We start from the raw sequence: 6674 nt of genomic DNA, 5'->3' as shown, positions 1-6674 counted from the left end.
TTATACACAAGTGCCAAAATACCATAATCATGTGAAATGTTGAATAATCTGTTCAATCTATTTTCCTAAAAGTTTGGTTAGTTTAAGAAACCGAATGTTACTGTATGTTGAATAACAACGATAGTTTTAATTCTGTACAGAGCTTTTCCTCAAACATAAATTAGATGTGTTTTCCAATCTGTTGTGAGATGTGACCTATTAGAATTTAATAATCGTTATTTGCCATCTGTATAGTTAAATGTTCTAGGTATGCAAAGAATATGTAGAATGAAGGCGTTATTATTTTATTCCAATTTCTGAAAAACAGTAAATTGTGTGTGCATATTTTTGTGTTCGAAATTTTCTTTCAGTTAAATTAACAGTGAATGATGTAAAGTGCCAACATTATTTAAAGATATATAAGTTTCAACATAGCTCAAACAAAAATAAGAAATATTATTTAGAACTCAGCAATCGAATCGAGCCCAGATCTTTTCTCTATATAATGAAGAGAAATGTCGAGGATATAGGAATAAAGAATGTAGAATTTCAAAGGGTGCGGCTCAAATAACATAAAAGCATTTTGATGCAACTGAGGGTTTAAAGTCTAATAAAAGGAAGCGACGTTCAAAATAAACTTCCATACATTGACTATCAGAGAATTTCAACGTTAAATCGATTCAAAACTTCTGCAGAATAAAATGAAGAAGTACGGGATATGTAGAACCGTATTAAGCCGGTTGTAAGAACGTGGTCTGCATATAAAATGTGCAGGTAAAAAGCATAATATTTTCAAATAACGATAGTCAAGCTATAAAACTTTGCAAAATGTAACAAAAGAATAAGTTGGATAACGTTTTATAAAACGACGAAACAAACATGAGCTATTTGTGCTCTAAAAGACTTGACTCTGAATTTGAGTTTCAGAGGAATAACCACCAAAATATACTGAGGATTGAAACACTTTATAAGGACGATCTGCATAAGTAATGTTGTTGTGAGCCGCCACAGCTGACAGCTTTGGAGCCAGGAGAGACCTTTTAGCACTGAAATGTTTGGTTCACATAGAATTCTTAACCATTGACAGTAAAGCGAAACATTAAAACCTGAGCATAACAATTTTCAATACCATTTGTCTATAATACATTTAATAGCATTGGCAAAGGAAGGTCATTACATTCGAACATCATATCACATACGCAAGACTTATGTTACTATTACCAAAGTTCGAAAATCATCCTCATCCAGCAAGTGATTGCAGACATTCCTATCAATAGTACACATGATAATTCACAAATATCGTACAATACGTACAAGCCATGACCATGACTACACCAGACACGTTGGTGAAAATAAGATAAACTGCAGAAAATTGTAAAAAAAATGGCCTGCCTGCACTAGAAAGATATAAATGTTACAGAATTGAGTGCGGTCTAGGTATACTTGAACAACTGCCAAAACATTTGGGCGACTGGATGAGAATGACTTTTCAACGTAGTGCAGACGAACTAAAGAAAGTTTTTCTGTGGTTTCCGCAGATTTCTTATGTGAGGGAAATGTAAACTTCACAACTTGCATAGAAGAGCAGAGATCAATTTAATTATTACCAAAATAACATATTGATACGAGTTATTCAAAATTAAGTCGCCACAGTGTATAGTCAAGACCGCACTTAAGATAAAGCGTCAAATCCCATGTCCAACAGTGTTTCAACAAACCATAGAGAATTAAAGTAGACGTCCATGCTATCACTATGTATACAATATACTTGTCTAACCACTTAAATGCATACACACAGACTTTTGTACATTTGTTTTACTTAAAGTCATCTTGGAAGCTGACACACATGAACAAGATGTGTTGTCTAAGATTAACCAGACTGTTGTTATTCGTAAAAAGTTTGTTAAAATTGAGATTACGGAATCTGGCACTATCGTGATCATTTGACTGAGCACCATCAACCGTGGAGGAAGTGATACTAATCCACCGTACTTATACACAATAGTACAATATTAGTCATTGATATTCAAATATAAATCAAACAGTCAATATTTACTAAGCCCTCTTTTAGCTTTAGTTATTCGAAGAGCCCAATCAGACAACAATGTTATATATATATTTGTTTGAGACTATCAACTGACATTTCATTTCATTTGTGCTCTCAAAGGGACCATAGGTTAACTGACTATTCTTTCATAACTTTGCATTTCAACAAGTGCCACAAATTTCGGAAGTTTAGGCTAATTGTTTGATAATTTCGATTTCAAGAATTATTTGCCTTTTCTCCAGAAACTACTTATTCAGCAAAGCGGCATGCTGTTTAACATAACAAACTTTTCACAACTTTTTTCTTTTTTTTTCAAAATCAAATTTATGAATTATATAGAGAAATTCGTTCTTGATTATGCACAAAGCTACTCAAGAGCTATCTGTGCTCTGCCCACCACGAGTATCGAAACCCGGTTTCTAGCGTTGTAAGTCCGCAGACATACCGCTGTGCTACTGGGGGGCACATAGAGAAATATCCAAGTTTTAATCATTTAATTGTTCTGTTGACGGTAGTATGGTAATTTAAAAGTCATATTCAGTTGCAACATGGGAAAACTTAATTAGTTTCATATTATATGTTGATCATAATATTTAAACTCATATTCAGAAAAAAAAACGTTGATTTTAAATAAATATATGCACATTTGACGTAACTGTTAACAACACGTTAGGCACTTTCACTATTATATGGATTTAAAAACTATTTCACTATTCCATTACCAAACATTTTCCATAAAGACGCTAAAAAATAAAGGTAGGCACAATGCAGATAGCCCATTATGTAGCTTTGTGCTTAAACAAAACCGAAATAGAGCTGAAGACAAACTATGGTTCGATTCACTACATGTCACTGTGTCATACCGATTTTGCGAATTCCATCCCTCGTCTGTACTTTTTCTTCACAATTTTCATGAATATCTTGTGTTCTAATATTCACATGTCGTGTTTCTTTGGTTAAAAGACTCTTTTTTTTTCCTTTGATAGCAGTTTTATTTTTTAATTATTTTGTTTATACGTTAAACAACGCATTTGTGTTCGAGTATATATAATTTTAAATTAGAAAAATTGAAATATGAAAATAAATAAAAAGCATAATGAGTAACAGCATGTTACTTAATATCGTAAGCATTAATTTGTGGTCTATATTAATTAATTTGTCCGTAATTTACTTTTTCGTTTCATCCCTAATGATACCAAACCCTTTTAAACTTAGTTGTTACTTTGACATTTTCAATCCTGCTTTCACTAATAAATTCGTGCCATTTTCCATTTTTTTCATGTCTTATTTACAGACTTATAACTATGGTCCTATGAACCTATGTTAAATTTCCCAACATTTTCTGCTACTTCTATAGTTCTAATTTTCATATAACACAGGCCTGCGAATTTAAACTTCATAAAAATTGTTTTGGTTTTAATAACGGATATTCCATAATTCAGCTACGCAAATTTCGAAAATAACATTACTTTTTCTATCACGTAAAGATTTTTTACAAATCGGGAATAAAAAAGAACTCTTACTTATTATTATTTTGTTTACCACAATGAACATTTTTTATTATTATTATGTTTGTTAACAAAAATACAAACAAACTGAAGAAAAGGGAAGAACAATGATGTCAAACGAATATGTATCCTCGTTCTTCCTGAACTATTTTTTGTGTGTGTGAAATCTATGTCTTTTAGTCATATTTAATTTCTCGTGTTTATCTGAAATAGACTAACGGTGTCAGTATGCATCTACTAAAGTATTCTCTACCCAATTTATGAAAATTTGCAAAATTAACATATCTTCATTCGTTTGTCACAAAATTAACATAGCTTCTACAATTTCCATTCGTGGAACCTCAGCTTGCTTAACGTTTTAATTCCAGTTTTTTCGACAATATGTGAAACATTAATTATGCTTAATTAATCTATAAGACCGAATACTCGAGTTACGTCCCCTGATAACTAAGTAGTCTTGAAAGACCAGCTTAGAAGTGAGACAACGGCTAAGTTGGTAAAAATAATCACTCATAATGCTAGTGATTCTGAATGAATGTGAAGAAAAATCAAAGATCACACTGGCCTGCTATGGAATTATTGTCTTGAAATTTTTTCATGTTCTACAGTAATTCCTGTATACTGAATCCTAATATGATATCCATTTTCACCATCACGTACAAATGTTTTCACAAAACGTCATAACGCAATACCTAAAAAAGACCACAACACGTAGTTTTGAGTACGTTAAGATAAACAAAGAAGTTGCAGCGAAAATTCGAAACAGAAGCTCGAAAAAAAAACGTATACACTGTACGTTAGCTTCAGCTAAACAGAAATCACAGTGGAAATGTCGAACAACCAACTAAATGTTATAAATATACATTCGACCTATTGTTCATATTTTAGCAAAATATTGAACAGTAGTCATACGACTTAGCTTTTATTATTCAATTTCGATTATACAAAACTATAAACTTTTGTTTCTGGAATGATTTTTATCAACATTAAACTGAGATAATTATATCTGTTCAAACTTTGGAAGAAACGAAGCCTTGACTTCAATTTGCTTGCTCTATTAATAACAACATCCTTTTTTAACTTTTTATTTTTATTAATTTGAATTAGTAATATGTTCTATACAGATGCAATATTAGACCATAAGGTATATATATTTTGGAAATACAGTTATCTGTTCTCACTTTTATCCAATTTAAAACACCTGAAAATGTAAACCATTTTAGCGCATAGGAAGGTAACTTAAAACTAACAAAATAGTTGATGTTGTTAACAGTTAAACTGTATGTGAGAGGAGTAGTTTCGACTTAAGAATTGTTTTCTTAAAAAGAACTTATAAAAACTGATATAAGTTCATCTATATTTTCCATAATTGAAATTAATTGAATTAAAACATATGTTTTATCCAACATAATTTATGAATCAAATGTGTTTAGTAAACACTCAAGGTTGTAGTTGTACAAAATGATTTCATTTCAATAACCAAAGCACTCAAAACAGTTTGTTTGTTTGTAATTAAGCACAAAGCTAAACAATGGGCTATCTATGCTCTGCCCACCACGGGTATCAAAACCCGGATTCTAGCGTTGTAAGTCCGCAGGCATACCGCTGTGCCACTGGGGGGGGGGGGCACTCAAAACAGAAGATCCAAGTGATGAACATTTACTGTCCATATATTTCTAACTGCATTATTGCCAAAAAAATGTTTCTTAATTAATGACTTCCGTGTGCTTTCCACACAGAATATGACAAGGTTTGAAACATTGTATAAACGATAACATCTCAACACGTAGGCGATTCCACAAACCCATATGTTTTAGCTGAATTGAAGCCCTATGGGTGTAACTGTAAAAATTAAAATTTAATAGGTGTTGCAGCATGTTCAACTTGGGACGAGAAAACGTAGCCAAAATGAAGGGACTGGGAGTGTCCTGCTATCATTATATGTTTTCGAAATGTTGCTAGAGATTAGGCGTAGCTTCCGAATTTCAGATGATACAAGGCGAATAAGTTTGTGTTGTTGTTTTTTTCGGAGATTCGTTCTAGTAAAGACACTAATGCAATTAAAACCCATGGAGTTTTTGAAGCTGTATTAATGGTAAACAGAATTAGAAAGTTTTGCAGGTTGGCCAATTAAAGTGTTATTTTTGTTTCTTAAGATTAAGGACGAAAAATACAGAATCAATCATATCACTCATACAAAAACATTTTAATCACTTGCAACTATAGCTGATGTTATATCAGAAGATTTATCTTTATGATTTTATTTCTACCTGTTTTCATCGTGTCGTCACTTCAATTTATTAAACAATATCAAAAAATATTTGATATATTTGATATATATTGAGACATATTTGAAAAATGAGATTTAATTAAATATTTCTAATGTATTGAAAGGACAGCTCGTAAAAAATATGAGTACTAATACTATTAGTCTGGGCTCAAAATTAAATTTCTATTTTATTCAGTTGTATTAATTGTTAACCCTTTAAAACACGATTGTTTTTCAGCGTGATATCTAAAGTTCATTGAAAATTTAGGATAAGAAATACATCGATGCATATGAAGTTTAAATATCATTCTAATGAAGAATTTGATAAAGACCACTGAGCCAACATTATTTTCCAGGTAATTTCAAGTAAAAAGCTATGTGCAAGCATATACTTTGCCAGCCAAGTACGATGAAGTATAGTTTCTATATAAAATGCAATAAAAAAAAGATACTGCTCTCATATCATCCGTGAAGATACGACAGTAAAATACTAGTTAACAGGGTGGAAAGAAAAAATGAAGTAATTATTAATTCATTCGAATGTCAGAACATAATTAAGCTATAATCAACCTAGTCTATGTTTCACTTGACCATCCATATTTTAACATAGTTTACTACAATAAGGATTTTTCTTCTGGTGAAAAAGAGGGTGCAAAAACAAGTATGTAGAAAAACTTCGTTTATAAATACAAATTTTCAACAAAAAAAAAATACACTGCTATCCTGTTAGCAATATGAAACCTCATTGTAACAAAACAAAACTTGACTTTGATATATTTAGTTTTCACCACACACAAAAAAAGAGATATAGACATACAAACTAAATATCCTTTAAGTTTCCGTTCAAAGTTCTGTGATAGTTTTTTTTTAG

The 6674-nt window shown here is 31.3% G+C and overlaps 1 protein-coding gene across 2 annotated transcripts in view; it reads right to left on the bottom strand.

Moving 5' to 3' along the window:
- Nucleotides 1-6674, bottom strand: part of LOC106458487 (irregular chiasm C-roughest protein-like) — a 134343-nt gene that overhangs the window by 102764 nt on the left and 24905 nt on the right. The gene's annotated exons all lie outside the window — the stretch shown is intronic.

The sequence above is a fragment of the Limulus polyphemus genome, unplaced genomic scaffold (genome assembly GCF_000517525.1).
Source record: "Limulus polyphemus unplaced genomic scaffold, Limulus_polyphemus-2.1.2 Scaffold472, whole genome shotgun sequence".
Taxonomy (NCBI): Eukaryota; Metazoa; Arthropoda; class Merostomata; order Xiphosura; family Limulidae; genus Limulus; species Limulus polyphemus.
Note: the sequence above shows the minus strand (reverse complement) of the source record. Positions and strands in the feature narration are given on the sequence as shown.